The sequence below is a fragment of the Lathamus discolor genome, chromosome 9, assembly GCF_037157495.1.
Source record: "Lathamus discolor isolate bLatDis1 chromosome 9, bLatDis1.hap1, whole genome shotgun sequence".
NCBI classification, from domain to species: Eukaryota; Metazoa; Chordata; class Aves; order Psittaciformes; family Psittacidae; genus Lathamus; species Lathamus discolor.
Genome location: NC_088892.1, coordinates 7,259,414 through 7,275,389, shown reverse-complemented (window position 1 = coordinate 7,275,389; position 15,976 = coordinate 7,259,414). Strand labels below are relative to the sequence as shown.

Here is a 15,976-nt window from a genome sequence, read left to right as displayed (position 1 = left end):
TGATGACAGGAGCACCTCACCTCTAGCTCAGATCTGGACCTAGATCAGTAGTGAACCACGAATTTCCTGATAGATGGTTTATTACTGAACCTCTTTTGAGCCTGCCATAGATATCAACAGCACAATAACCTCCTGCTTGACAGTTCAACAGAAATGACAACACCTATGCAAACACTGAAATTGCTGTCTGCAATTATAGGTGGTCCTGTCTGAACAAAAATCTCATCAACCACACTAAAGTTGTAGTATCATTATTATATGTCTGTCGCGGTTCAAGCCCAGGTAACTCAGAACCACGCAGCCGCTCCCCCACTTCCCCCCCGCCTCCACTTCCTCCCCCCAGCTCCCGGAAGGATGGGGAGGAGAATCTAAAGAACGTAACTCCCATGGGTTGAGGTAAGAGCAGTCCAGTAACTAAGGTATAACACAAATCACTGCTGCTACCATCAGTAATAATAATGATAAGGGAAATAACAAGGGAAGAGAATACAACTGCTCACCACCCGCCGACCGATACCCAGCCCGACCTGAGCATTGATCTAACCTTTCTGGGTAACTGCCCCCAGTTTATATACTGGGCATGACGTGCTGTGCTATGGAATACCTCTTTGGTCAGTTTGGGTCAGGTGTCCTGTCTCTGCTTCCTCCCAGCTTTCCCTCCTCCCTGGCAGAGCATGAGGCTCACAAAGTCCTTGGTCAGAGTAAACATCACTGAGCAGCAACTAAAAACATTGGTGTTATCAGTGCTGTTCCCAGGCTGAAAGTCAAAACACAGCGCTGCACCAGCTACTAGGAAAGAGAAAAATGACTGCTACTGCTGAACCCAGGACAATGTGAAATGCCCAAAGGTATTCCTGAGGAAGAAACATGTTTAGTGGTAGACCTGGCAGTGCTGGGATAATAATTGGGCTTAATGATCTTAAAGGTCTTTTCCAACCTTGTTGACTCTATGACAGAATCCTAAATTCAGTTTGATGCAGTATCACTGCATTTGCCATCAGCAGACAGGGATGAACTCAGAGAGGGCAGGAAGGTTACAAGGGTAACTTCTATTGTGGTGGTACTTTTATTCCATCACTTCTTGAAGACAAGATGCTAGAGGAGAGTTTAGGAGGATCTGTAGGCACAGAAGATATTTGTTCAGGAGCCTGTTCAGAGCACTTTCAGCATAATGCAAGGCTAGACTTGCAAGTGTTGGAAAGACACAGCCAGGATACTCCCCAGGAGGTGCAATGGGTGGTAGAAGCAGTGACTGCCAGACCAAGGGCTATTGGGCACGGGCAGGAAGGAAGAATGCTTGGAGAAGATTGAATTCAGGCAGATTTCCACGAGGGTTTGCAAACTGGCTAAGAGGGTGCCAGGGGACTGAGGGCAAATCCACTCTCATTGCTTAGGTGGGTCCTTGACACCCCCTGGAGCCAGATCATCATGCTGAACTGGGCTACTCCATGAGAATCTGAGGTGGGTCATGTCGCAAAGTAAGATCCAACCAAGTCCTAACCCACAGTCAGTCTCTTGGCAACGCCAAAGAACAGGCCTAGGGGAACCGAGCGCATGTGTCACTCTTCCACCCTGAGAGCTGCAATTTGGTGTGGATGATCTTATGACAAGATCGATGAATCCTGATATAGCAGCACTTGAGATAAATGTTGCTTCAGAAGGGCTCTTGTGCGAGTATTTGGAGTGAAGAGGAGTTTGGGAGGGACGGATGACGAATGAGAAACAAAGGAACATCACCAGCTGTTGGAAGCGCTGTACCACCTTTTGTACAAACACAGCTTTCCCGGGGTGATCCTTAAAACTACCTGCGAAATTATTTCCTATTTCCAAACCTTCTTCCTGTAGCACTTACAAAAGCTTTTTTGCATCTGCAGAGAAAACAGCTATGGATGTGTATGATACAAAGAGAGTTTCTGTGTTGAAGCCGTGGCTGCCCCATCCTGGCAGTGTTCAAGGCCAGGTTCGATGAGGCTTGGAGCAACCTGCTCTAGCGGAAGAAGTCCCCTGCCTGTTGCAGGGGTTGGAACTGGATGAGCTTAAGGTCCTTTTCAACTCAAACCATTCTATGGTTCTATTACATTACAACAGTTAAAACACCTCCAGAGAAGACCGCAGTGGGCTATACCTGCACAACTCCTCTAGTTAGATCACAACCACATCAACAGAACAACAATCATCCCAACGCCTCCTGAGACACAGCTGCCAGCAAGCACTGCACAGCGCAGCACCACGGGCACCGGACGCTCGCATCTGCAATCCCCAATCCCTGCAACGCTGAGAGCCAGCCAGGAGCTGAGGCACCCCAGAGCATTGCTTGAGCAGGACACAATCTAGGACACAGACCCACAGACAACAGCATCTTCAGGGACCTGATTCCCACCATCACAGAGGTTTTAATTTCCGCACTGACTTTAATTAAAAAAATCCACAAAAAATAAAGAATCTTCCTGCATCCTTCAGCAAAATAGAATCGTGTCAAAGCTCCCAGCTCTGCTTGACACAATGGACAGTCTCATGAAGGGAGTGAATGTTTCTAACCCATTTTGAAACAATTCCATTCGAAAGCCATTGTGTGCAGTGGCAGCAGGCAACGTGGACTGCAGCAAGCAGACAGCAGGCTGGATCAATTGCAGGATGGAGGTGGGTGCAGGAAGGCAGAAGCAGCAGACTGTGGCATTGAGGCTAATAGCGTTGTAGCAATTTATTCAGTGAGAAATGCTGCATAGAGACATGGGGGTCTGCACAGAAAGTAGGCAGAGAGTACAGCAGTGCCTGGGAGGGAGACGGTCCCTGACTCCAGAGCAGCAAAGAGCAGAGAGGATCAATAGGAAACACTCCAGGAAAAGCAGGGAACTCTTCTTCCCGTACAAAAAATGAATAAATGACAATTAATGGAGCCAATCCAGCCATCTGCAAAAGAAATATCATGGAAGAAACACCACACAAAAATACCCCAGCAAGAAGAAAGCTTCAGCGCCTGTCACAGCATCACTCTGGTACAGTCCTTACTTGCTGCCTACACCCTCAGAGGTTCATGGCCCTATAACCGCACCCCAATATAACATCCTGCCAGCAATGGGGACAGGCTCTTCATCATCTGTACCAATGGCACGGGAAACTCCATGGAACAATATCCAACCGCTTCCCCAGCTTGGTCTCACATCACTTCTTCAGGTTTACCTGGAGACATGCCACAACGTCTCCTCTCCCTAGTGGCTTTCATCCATGCTTTGGGTGAATATTTAAGGAATGGACACGGAGAGCTGATTTGGGGAGAGAACAAAGGCAAATGGCTTTGTGGTTTTGACAAATGAGCAAAGAAATCGTGTTCGATCATTATGCATGTCCTGCGATGCAAGCCCAAGAGCTCTGCATCTCCTTGCAGACAAAATTTGCTCTGAACTGCTCCTGCTGGTGTTTGCAGCCCAAGGATAATGCGATGCTCTTTCCAGATCACACTATCTCCATGCCCAAGCACATATGGTCTGGCTAACTAAGAAGCCTTGGAAAGGCTGTCAACAAGACTAGAGGAAGGTGTGCATCTGTGCAGAAACATATGCATGCCCCAGCTCTGCACAGTGAGCCACAGAGAGGATGCTCATGACCAGAATCCCACCAAAACCTGCCTGGGTCCAGCAGAAGAGCAGTGCAGGACCAGTGCCACTGCTGCTGCCACGTTCACAAACCCTTCCCCTTGCTCCCTTTGTGCTGCACGACTGAAAACCCTGCAGGCCACCTCCCAGAACCCTCTTGCCAGGGTGTCTAAAGATGATGTTCCCTCTAAACTCAACTAGCACAGCCTTCCCAGCACTGCTGCTCTGGCTCTCATCTGTACACCCACTTACGTGTGTGCTTGAAAGTATGTGCTTTATGTTCATCTACAAAAATCTCCCCCATGGTACTAAAAGCAATGGAATAATCTACTATTTCAACTCACATCCCTTAGAGAATTCTGCAGTTAAAAAAAAAAAAATGAAAAGAAAAAAAATGGTTGAATTTGATTAAACCTTTGGAATCCCTCCAATATTTCCAGTTATTCCATCTGTAGAAACACTCTACTGGCACTTGGCACATTTATAGCATTAGCTGCCTTCTAAATCAGCAGCAGTTCTGCCTAACAATTTGGCATTTGCACACTGCCTTGTAAATTACCCACCTTACATCTCTGGGTACGAGGACCATCCCCTCCGAAAAGCCTATCACTGCCTCATGGAAATTCTTTGGGAAGAAAACATCTTCTTATGGGCTTGTGTCTTGACAAAAAAAAGGGGAGGAAATGGCATTCAGTGGGCACGGTATTAACACTGTGGCTCATGGTGTTACTATGGCAGTAAAATGAAACCCAATGCAACCAGCTGGTTGCTATACTGCTATTAGAGCCTCTTTTCTGTTTCTGACCTTCCTAGAACTCTCCAAAAGGCATTAATCTGTTCAAACCCTGTCCAGGATCTAAAGCGCGATGCAAGGTGAAGGTGTTGGCGACGCGGCTCTCCCGGCAGGCACCACGTAGGGAACAATTACAGCTCTGCCAGTGAGGATTTGCTCTGCTTTCTTTTCTGTGCTACTGCGCGGCAAAGTCAGGAACCAGGCTAGGAATGGCTGCAGCTCCACATCAAGCCACAAAGCAGCAGGAAACCACTCAGCAATATCAGCAGCGATTTGTGCATTTCTTGGTTGAAAACAAAGAGCGGAGAAGGTCGACGTTATTGCCTCCCCACTCCAAATCACCTCCCTTCTTTTGTCTACCCAAGTCGTTGGGAGGCAAAAAACCTCCCTTTCCCAAACGGCTCCCAGCTCGAAGCTCTTCTGAAAACCCTTTCTCCTTATCTTTACCCACACCTGACCCATTCTTCTCATACATCCCCATCGACAAAGTGCAGGAAAATCACCAAATTAAGCGCCCAGCTCATGTCCTGCAGAACAGCCATCTCCCTCGCCTGCACCTCAGACCTCCTGCTGCCTCCTGCTTCTAAACTATGCCTTATTGATTTTTACACCTATTATGACACTCGAGCATTAGAAATCCAGGGTCACCTGAGGACTCTGAGATGGTCACTGCGCTGTGTGTCATGACCGCTTGCAACGTGACAAGAAGACAGAGTTCAGAGCTCTGTGCTTGAAAAGGGCTGGCTGCGATTGTCGGGGCTGAAAAGGAATTTCTTACTTCTTATTTTGCAGGTGGAGATGCAGCACCCGGAGCTGAACTGCTCCCATCCTGTCCCACAACAAGCAGTGATTCAAAGTGGCTTACTCATTACCATTCTTTCGGAATTAGTGACTTCGTTAATGCTCCCCATGCTAACATTTAATAAGATGGCATTTTTTTCTGTTCATTTCTACACTCTCCCCTCACTTGGTGTGTTTCTTCTTTTAACTTCAGGAAGCGATGATCTCCCTGGGCTGCAGTTAACAGAAAAGAGCCACCCATAGCAGTAAGGACCCACTATCTTCATCACGTCTTTTTAATCAGCTCATGAAGTCCCATCCTATGTTCTACGACACAGCAGCAAGATCCCACACCATGTCCGTAAATGGCTGTGGGTGCCACTTATAGTTACGTGATAAATAGCTTAACCCACCCCTCTGCAAAGGGCTGCCAGGGACTTGGTGTCACAGGGGCACCGAAGGATGCTCTGACTCCAGAGGCTGGTGTGCCCCTCGTGTCTCCATCTCAGGCTTGGGGTGAGAGCAGGGGCTCTTGTAACACATCTGGAATGCTCCAGTGGTGCCTCAGCACAGGGAAGCTGGAGCAGGAACAAGGATCTTAGAGAAGGAGAAATGACCTGAGCTGAATGACAGCAGGCAGCGGCCGCAGAGACCACTGATAAAACAGAGGATCTCAGCTCCGTGGCTGCTCTGCACTTGATGAAAATGTCTGCTCCCTCTCTCACAAACACACACAAAACCAGAAATAAATAAATAACCCCCTCTCCCTGCAGCCAGCGATGCATACGAGATGACTGCCTCCTCAACATGAGAGCAAAAGGGCAAATGAATCACATTACACTCCATGAATAAAAAACAGAGTCTTAATGCAACAGTGACTTAATGATTTCATTTTCCATGCACTAGACAGTTTGGCCTCATTTGCAGAGGTGCTGAGCAATCCCAAGTCCCACTTCAGCTAATGGGGACCACAGGCACTATGCACCTCAGGACTCTCCCATGAGCCCTGGATGTACCTAGGAAGTTCTCCCACCCAGCAGGGAGGCTTTCCCTAAGGTCTGAGAGATTGAAAGCTGAGAGCAGGGATAAGCATGAGCCAAAGACCTCAGATCTCGACCTGCTGCACCCGGATCTGTCCTCAGGAGGGTGAGATTAGGGTTTACAGCTCTGAACTGTGCTTTATTTCCCACAAAGTGAATAGGAATGAAGTACAGCCTGCAATGGTGTCCAGGTACTTGTCTGGCCTGACTGCACATCCCCTATGCAGAAGCTGGAGGAGATGGCAGCACCAGACACCTGAAACAGTGAAAACAGCATTTCCAAACTACCCCCTTCGCAAGGCGCTCACAGAGCAGGTATGGAAAAGCACGGAGTGCAGGGATGGCAGAGCCAAACCAAATCCCACTGTCGTTGCATTACTGGAAAGGGGCTTCTGCAGCAGCCCAAAGCCAGCCAAGCGCCACACCAGCACACATGCATCCTGAATAAACTCTGTTTGGACCCTGTCATAGGGCCAAACACGCCACTCCCCCTTCCTGTGCTTTTAGGCCTCCCTCTGGCATTTAAAACAACTCCTGTGTCCACTTCGTTAAACCCTGCGGTTTTCTTTTAAGCATCCGTCTGCACTGGCAGCATTTCTCAAAGCAAGCCTTGGTGTCCACATCCCCATCACAGCCAACACAGTGGTGGTGCAGACAAGTGGGAGCTGCACTCCGGCCTTGGCTCCATCCTTCTTGGGAGCAAAGAAAACAATGAAAAGACCTTCACTATTTTCCTATGTCTGTTTGGAAAACACATCCCAGGACAACCTCTCCCAAACAGCATCAGTCCTCTGGCAAACAAAAAGAAGTCAAATGCAAACTATTTATTGCCAAAACCTCTTCCTTCTTTGTAAAATACTGTTTAATTTTATCCCTTAGGCATCTATTATCTCATAGCCCATATTATTTTTCCAGCTATTACTGCTTAATTTCCCCCATCCAAAAAGTACGTACAGACACAAGCCAATTTCCGTCTTGGCATAATTGTTTATGAGAAACAAACAGCTGTTTCACTGGGGTCCTAACAAATAGATGGGGAATCGATGCTTCTCATCTCTTCATTAGCTTCCCACAAGAAACTGGCTGCTGTCACGTGTGCTCTGCCACTGAGCATCCTCACCCTCCCAGCCGCGGGCACGGACCCTCGTTGATGGGGGGACCTTGGAAGGAGGGAAGAGAAACCAGGGGAGATCCACTAGACCCCACATTCACAGGCTCACACTGTGATGGAAATAAGAGCCTATGCTGAGCATAAACATTTCCCTTTTTTTCATTAAAAAAAGCTGCTGAATTTTAATAAGAGCTTGAAATAAAAAGTAAAACCCCATAGCTAATGGAATATGCTTATGAAAATGCTTGGACTGCTTCTCTTTTCCCATTTGTGGTTGAATTTCTCTGGTTTAGGGCTTGGTTTTGTTGCGTTTCTTTTACTAGCAGAACTTCTGTAGGGTCTGAAAGATGTCTGCAAGATGCTATTCCTGGCTGCATAAGCACAGGACCTTCTCAAGGTCCATAACCCTCATTTTATGGAGATGGTGGTGATGGGATTGCGCAGCAGCTGGCACGGGAGGGAGCAGCGAACACCCAACAGAGGTGGAGGTTCACAGAATAGACCCCAGACTACAGCATGCAGCAGATGAAGAAAGGCCAACTCAGAAACCCAGATAAAGAAAATGATTGAAGCAATTAAGGAATATGCAAAACTGCAAAATATTGCAAAGGCACACAAGAGCTAGCTCAAGTTAAATGAAAGCTGTGAAAGACAAGATGTGTGTGCATGTGTGAGATGGACACAGAGCTGGGTGCTGTTCTGGTTTGCATTTCCACAAGCATTTTCCATGCAGAAGTCTGTAATTCAGTCTAATTCCATTTTGGGTTAAACATCTGCTGACATTATTTCCCTATTTACGGTAGCATTGGGGTACTTGGTGCTTGTGGAATTGTGTGCACTTACACATTCCCCAGTGAGCAGGCAGAAAGGGATTTGTAATAACAGAGGGGAAAGGGAAAACATTTTTTAGGGATCATGCAAGAGCCTAAATATGCTCAGCCCTGGGTATGGGGCAGAGCATCTCCCACTGTTGATACTGTCTTGGTAGCCAGTTTCAGCCAGGAGGCCTTTAGGGACAAAGCCTATGCTAAATACAGGGATGGCCATTTCAGCCTAACTCCTCACACCAGCCAGCCACACACAACCCAAGAGGCATTTCTGCTCCTGCTCCTTCATTTGAATACTTTATTCACGCTTGTGACAAAAGGCATCACTAACATTTTCCTTTCTGTCACCCGTTCCGCCTTTAGCTGCTCAATTAAAAAGCAGGAAAGCTCCAAAAGCTGTTGCAAGCATCACATCAGCACTTGCATTGCTCCCGCCTTGTCCAGTGGGTGTTCCTGCAGCAAATAGAAATTGCAAGCAGAGGCCGAGCAGCAATGAGTCAGGAAGGCAGAAAGGCGTGAAACCAAAATGAATGGAAAGGCAATAAACCTGCAATATTTCACCACTGGTACGGAGTTCCGGGATAACCTCCATCTATCAGCATTATCAGCGCCTGGGAGCTCACCAGAGCTGTACTTACAGTACATTAGTGACCCCGGCAGAGAAGAGGCTGCAGCCATGTGGGTGCATTGCCGTGCCATGGGCTGAGGCCACCATGGGATGTGGCAAGGGTAACAGCCATCCACTATCCCCAGCATCTTGGAATGCTCCTCCGGAACAAAGGAAAGAGCACTCAAGCTTTTACCTGTGTCCCAGGTGGAGCAGAGGAGAAACTGATGGGGCAACCCCTGGCAGCAAGATGCCCTGGTCCAGCAAAGGGACTGATCCAGGAAAGGGACCAGTGATGGATACACATGCTGAAATGCTCATGGACCCTGACTGCAAAGGAGTAAAAAAGGCTCACACACCTCAGGTGTGACTCCAGCAGCAAACCAGGTGTACAGCTTAAGGAATAAAAGGAATGTTGTTCCCTGCAAAAAGCTGGAGAACAATTCCAGGAATCAAATTAAAAAAGAAGACTCTTTTCCAGTCACCCCAAAACCCAGCAGTGCCCCTTCATTCCCTATTTCTCCTGAAGGCACGAAGTGTAGCAGCTCCTCTTTGGGGTAACGATGGGCAACCCTTTCTCTGTATCTACAGAGAGATTATAACACCATTACTAGGAAACAGAGGATGGGGACTACCTCGATCCCTTATTTTCCAGAGCACTAGGTACAAAATACCCTGCCAGTCCACTTCTAGAACCCATCAGTGATTTGTCACTCCTGTGCAGAACGATCTAGTCAGCTGCCTGCAACTCCTGTCCATCTCCTGCACTATCCCCACCACGGCGGTGGGAGACCCAGCTACATTTCCAATGCAAAAAGCAGTCATGTACAGGCTTTGCAGTCAAGTCAGACTCATGGCATTACATAGAGAGCTGTCACCCCCCAAAACCTGTGTCCCCTCCAGTGACCTACAGCTTGGAGACAGGTCGGGGTCCCCTGCCCAGGCTGTGACTAAAAACCACCAGTCTCTCCCCAGAAAGAAGCTAATTCCCCATTAGTGTTGCAGAAAACTCAGGCAGCCAGCAAGAAGAAAGCTTTTTAAAGAGATATAAAACCAGGATTTTTGTATTGAAACACATGCCACAGATGGTGTAGCAGACGAGGATTAATTCATGAATCATATTTCTTAAATGATACAATCTCTCTTTTCACTTCCATACTTTCCCTTTTTGACTCAGAAGCAGGGATTTAAGATGCCCTTCCCAGATATGAATTTTGCATGAACAAACATTGCAGGGGTAAGAAAAAAAAGAAGGATATAAAAAAAGGCAGCAATAAACCAGAAAACCCAGATGTTTAAAGCTAAGTTCTCTAATGTAAGCGAGCACATATCCTGTCCATCTACGAAAGAACATGTGTGGAAATGCAATATATGCAGGCACAGATCTGGGACTAGGGTGGGAAAATGCATTCCCTACCATTTGGAGATTACTAATGCTTCACCCAGGGTTCTGAATCACAAAAGCTGATTTTCTATCTCCTCCTATCTTATGCGCCACCCTCACAGCAAAAGAAAAGCCTTAAGGCAAACATTTCCACCGAGAGGCCTTCCTGGCTCTGCCCTTCAGGTTTGTCCCTCCTCCAGCCCCCATCAGCACTTCCCTTTGGAATATCCTGGCACTGGCACCACCAGGTTGCTCTCCAGGAACAGCTCACGGAGCCCACAACACCCAGGGGATTGCAGAAAGCAACAGCAAGCCAAAACATCCTGCCCCACGCAAACGGATCAACCGTAGCTTGCTACCACAGCTGAGTAATGTTTAAAGTGGAAAAGAGGAGATGACAAATGAGCTCTTCGGTAGCTGGAGATGCTGAACTCCCAACTCCTTCTCCACTGGAAAGCTATCTCCAACCAGCCAAACCCATGCAAAGCCCATGACCCGTGCAAAGACATCACCTTTACCCAGACAGAAGCACAGATCAAACCAGGGTGAGAACAAACAGTGCCAACACTCCAAGATGCCCTCCTGGGCTCTTTCTCACCTGCCAAAGGCGCTGCTATACCTTGCTTTCACCACCAAATCAGCATTTCAGTCATTTTTACACATAAAGCAGCTGGGTATTTGCTTAAAAGCTTCTTCATCCAGCCTTGCCCTTACTATTGTAGCTTTACACACAAAGCTGCGAGTTAGAAGAAGGGTAAAAAAGATTACTTACCCTTGAATTATTTCAACCTTTCCCTGCTTTGTGTATGACGTGGGCTTCTCTTTTGGTTACTATTTCCAGATTTGGTCTTTGGGTAGGTGAATGGAAGAGGAGAATGAAAGGAGTTGTATTTGATGACGATGGAGACTGCAAAATAAAGAGAAGGATTTTAGTGCACAACAGTCCTCTCTATACATCCATATCAGATTAAATTAAATTAGTGACACCTACATAAATGCTTGCTACTGTTTTCACGCATATACACAAATATCACAAGTGTCAAGGAGGAAGCAGCTGTCAGTGATATGGCAAGGGGGGAAAGGAGCAATTTCCATAATCGAAAAGGGGAAAAAGATAATCTGGCATAGCAACCAACACTGGAACAGCAGCAGAGGGGCTTCCATGGGTCTGCAGGAGGAGGCAGCTGCCCACCAAACTGAGATGCGTCAAGACCACATGGGAGCACAGGCTTGAGCAGAGAACAGTGTGGAAAGAGCACGGGTCAAACAAACCCAACAAACACACTTTTGCACCCCAAAGTGCTGCATCAGCTCAACTGCTGGTGAGAACGCAAGGGAAGAGCTGAGAGTTTCAGGAAACACAACTCATCCATACCCTGTAATGAGGACAGGACTCCTAGCACAGGAAGGAACGAATAATTTGGTCACCGTACCAGCAAGGAGGAAGACCCTAAAACCCAGATTAATCTCCCACCATCTGCTTTAATAGCATCATTTCTGCTAAGTGGTTTTCCCCTACACAGACCCACATATCCAAGTAAACACACAAACAAACATTTGGCTTCCCACAGTCATGGGGTATGCAGCTGCTTGGGGAAGGGCTTGGTGCCTCTGACATGATGCCAAGGTTGAATTCCTGCCATCCCATCTACTCCTACCTCTCTCCCACCGCTGACTCGGTAGCCTGCTCCTGAGCAGGCTCTTTAAGGCAGCCCAAGGCTCCCCAGCTCACCCTGGGATAGCCACCTCCTCCCCATTTGCCTCCCCAAATCACCATCCACTTAACATGGCAGTTGAGATCCTTAAGCAGTAATTTCATAGACTCAGACTGGTTTGAGTGGAAGAGACCTTAAAGCTCATCCAGGCTCCAACCCCTGCCACAGGCAGGGACCCCTTCCACTAGAGCAGCTTGCTCCAAGCCCCTGTGTCCAGCCTGGCCTTGAACACTGCCAGGGATGGGGCAGCCACAGCTTCTCTGGGCACCCTGTGCCAGCGCCTCAGCATCCTCACAGGGAAGAGCTTCTGCCTAAGAGCTCATCTCAGTCTCCCCTCGGGTAGGTTAAAGCCATTCCCCTTGCCCTGTCCCTACATGCTAAGTTGCTTACATTTCATTGTAAGCAACTGAAAACAAAAAGAACAAAGATGAAAGGAGCTGACTTCCATGCTTTTTTTCTCATGACAACTCTCCCACCTTCTGTATGTAACTGGCATCTCCAGCACTGTCAGCCCCAGCCCAAACACCAAAAGCACTCCTCAAAAAACCGTATTTACACAATCACTAAGAAGGTGCCATTCCTGCTGGTGGGAAAAGATCCCTGAGTCAAGGAGACTCATTTTCCAGGCTCATCTGGTTGGAAAAGCACAAAGGTCACTGCAAGGAGTATATGAAAATACATGCTAACATTGAAGAGGTATAAACATAATACTAAATATCAGGTTTCATACCCAGATCAGTATTTAACACTTGCCCAGAGGCCTTTGATAAACCCCAGGCGCTTTAGCAAAGCGAGGAAGCTTTTCATTGCTATTTAGCAGAATGGGAATAAGTAAAGCACAAGAGAATAAAACTGCTCAAGACATCAAGGATCAAGTCAGAAACAAAAAGCCAGGTCTCCTCATCCAGCTCCTCCACCGCTGAACGCCCTGCTAGGCTGCTCTATTTAAATAGAAACACTATTGTTAGCCATAAGCAATGCAGACTCATTAACATTTATTTTAGTGTTATAAAATATATTTTTAAATGCTTGAAGCAATAATCCGGAGGAAGTGCTAAAGCTCGGAGCAGATTTCCAATATGTCCCAGCTTTTCCAGAGAGATTTCAGACCTCCTGGAAAGACACAGACCGTCTCAAGGCTGCAGCGCGGGAGCGTGCCGATACCTCCAGCCAACCCAGAAAAGCAGCACATGCAAATTCCCTGCCCTTGCTTCTGCTCCCGGATTGTTCAGCGAGAGGTAAATCTAAAAATGCTGCTGGCTTTCATTACTCATGGACCACAGAAACCCAAAACTATCGCTTCCAAAACGCTTTTAATGCATGTGGGTGTTTATATGTGAATAACACTTGGAAACAGAGGGACCTGATGCCTGCAGAGACACCTCCTTGAGGAGCACGCCAGCAGAAAGCCCCTGCCAGCACATGCAGCTCCCGCTGGAACATCCTCCATGGAGCCCAAGGTCAGCACGCAGGTCCCGGCCAGCCCGCGCCGTATCCCAAAAGCTAATGGAGACAAACCATGTTTCAAATCCAACTTTTCATTAGTCCGGCCTCTCCCCCCATCCCCGTGAAGAGCAGGCAGCATGGGCAGCAGCTCTCACCAATGCCATAGGCCATCAAGGAGAGAGTTTAGGGTTATGGTTGAGAGCAGCAGTTGGTAGTGTTTGTTCCAGTGGTATCCTTAAGAAAATCCAGAGAAAACTGTGCGGGAGGATGTGGAGCCACAGAGACATAAGATAGATTTAATACTGAGTACAGAAACCAGAGGTAAATACTGACATACAGAGCACAGTGTCCTATTTTTACCAAACCCCAATGTATCAAGAATAAGGAGGATGCATTTTATGCTGTACATACACTTTACAAGAAAACTCCAGTTTTCCATATGACAAAGCCAGCCTTGCGCCACTTGGGGCAAAATAAAATGGGAAGATGCAAGAAGAGAGAAGAAATAGTTTTCTTTTTCAGTGCCAGAAAAGTTACTGCACCATCAGTGTTTTACAGGTGCTCCATCATTTCAGAGTGGCCTCTAACCCATGTTTTGGTAGGGAAAGGAAGAACCCAGACCTTTTCTGCATGCCATGATGGAGCTAGAGGAGCTGACACGCCAATGTTTAAATCCACACATCTCTTCCCCAGTGTGGAGAGGGAGGGACGTGCTCTGGAGCTCAGCCACGGTGGTCCCTGGCACTGTGCAGATGGCAGTGGTTTGGTTACCCGGTGCTAAACGCAATCTGCGCAAGCTACAGCATACACCAAGTTCAAAGTCAAAATGAACATTTGTTCTACAACAAAACACATTGCAAATGATCCTTAACAAATTTTAACTGTTGGTACAGTCAGATAAGAGCGCAGTAGCGTATATCATACCCTGTTGTTATTGCAAGCTCTGTGCTGCTGAACATATGAGTGGCAATGCAGAGATCTATATTTTGTATTTCAGTATAAATTATAGAGCAGCGTATAGACGTGAAGAGGCAGCTCTGCTCTTTCCTGCATTGCTTCCTTCACGTGTTTCAGCCCATTAAATTCCTTCTCCATTTAGTTGCTTTCTTTTGGTTCCTTCTTGTATAAACTCGTTCCGCATTCACCAAGCGGCGAAGCCAAATAAATAATCACAAAACTTCCCTGCACAAACTCCAAGAGCTGTTATGGGAAGCAGAGAGGGTATCAGCAGATAGAGACAACTCGGAGGCAACCTGAGGTTTGGTATTCTGTGTCAGCTTGACACACAGGGGAAATAACCCTTTAATCCAGTGCAGTGTATTTCATTTACTGTAGTGTTATCCAGTTCGAAGATGTTATGAAAGGAATCCCTGGAGAGACTTAAGACTTCAAAACCAGCCTGAGTTTGAACTTAATTCCACCGTTGCAAAAGGCTGTAGCCATGGAAGATGACCTTTTCCATACCTTGCATGCCAGGAGCCATTCTGCCTCATAATGTCATGCCAAATTAGAATATTCTCTTTTTGTTTTACTCGGGATTTTGTTTTGCCTTTTCTTTTTAATTAAAAGCATCTGTCACTATTAATGAAATGGGGGAAAAAAGGAGAAGGGAAAAAAATCAATAAGACAAACAGATTAAAACCGGTGACGTCAAGAGCTGGGGAGAGCAAAAAGCCACATAATTAACAGAGGGACTTTCACCTCCACATGATCTCGTCACCACAGCCCAGGTCAGGACCAAATGAGCATCACTGCCACCTCCATGCTGCTAATTGCCCACCTGAAACAGAGGGATGCTCTTGCCATGCTGGCCTCTGCCCAGATACGTCCCCCAAATCCCACCAGCAGCGGGAGCCTGGGTGGTCTCTCTCCTCTCCTTGGATAGGAAACAAGAGGGGAAAAATACCTTTAAACTGCAGATCTCAAAGTTGTTCAGGTCTTGCCAAGGTCATCCTGAATAAAAGGTTCAGCTGTGTCTTAAATATCGACTATAAATCCATGTTAGTGGAACAGAAGCTGCTGGAACTCCCTGTGATGGCAAGGATGAAGGTGTGAAGTCTGATCTTCAACCAGCTGCAGGAGCTTCCCTGACCATATGGAATGGAATGGACTAGACTAGAATAACCCAGGCTGGAAGAGACCTGAAGGATCATCTGGTCCAACCTTTCACTCACTGCATCTTACCATTTGGACTGTGAATGCATTTAAAAGTAAATTTATACTTTCAAAAACAATGTTGTTCCCCCCCCCCCCAATACTAAATTAATTACAAAATGTCTTCATAATGTGAAATCCTTTAGCCTGTTAAAGCAGCACAAACAGCTTCATTGTATCACTAATGGTTAGAAATGTTCAGTCAGCACAGTTGAAACAAATGTAAACTAAATATGTCAAGGATACATTGCTTTCTGCTCTCACCATTTTTTTAATGTCTTATTTCATGGTAGATAAGTGAAAAATCTTTTAACCTGACTTGGTGAGAGGCTCATTTACTCATGCAAATTTAAACCCGAGTGTCATAATACAATGAAATTATAAAAACATATCAGAAAGAAGTTAGCGAGTCACTAAATTTAGCTCCTAATGGAGTTCAACCTGTCTTATACAGTTGTATGTTAATGGGAAGAGCTACAGTGCTCTGTAAACATCAGAGCACAGCTTAGAAACCATCATCGCACAC

General features: G+C 46.8%; 1 protein-coding gene across 4 annotated transcripts in view; it reads right to left on the bottom strand.

Moving 5' to 3' along the window:
- NEXMIF (neurite extension and migration factor) overlaps nt 1–15,976 on the bottom strand; it is a 165,674-nt gene that overhangs the window by 43,757 nt on the left and 105,941 nt on the right. For 3 of the 4 annotated variants that reach the window (XM_065689777.1, XM_065689778.1, XM_065689779.1), the window contains exon 2: nt 10,908–11,042. The gene's annotated coding sequence lies outside the window, so the exon portion shown is untranslated. Of the gene's footprint in view, nt 1–3,180; nt 3,239–10,907; nt 11,043–15,976 lie in introns of those variants that run through there. The other variant, XM_065689780.1, reaches the window with a different exon arrangement.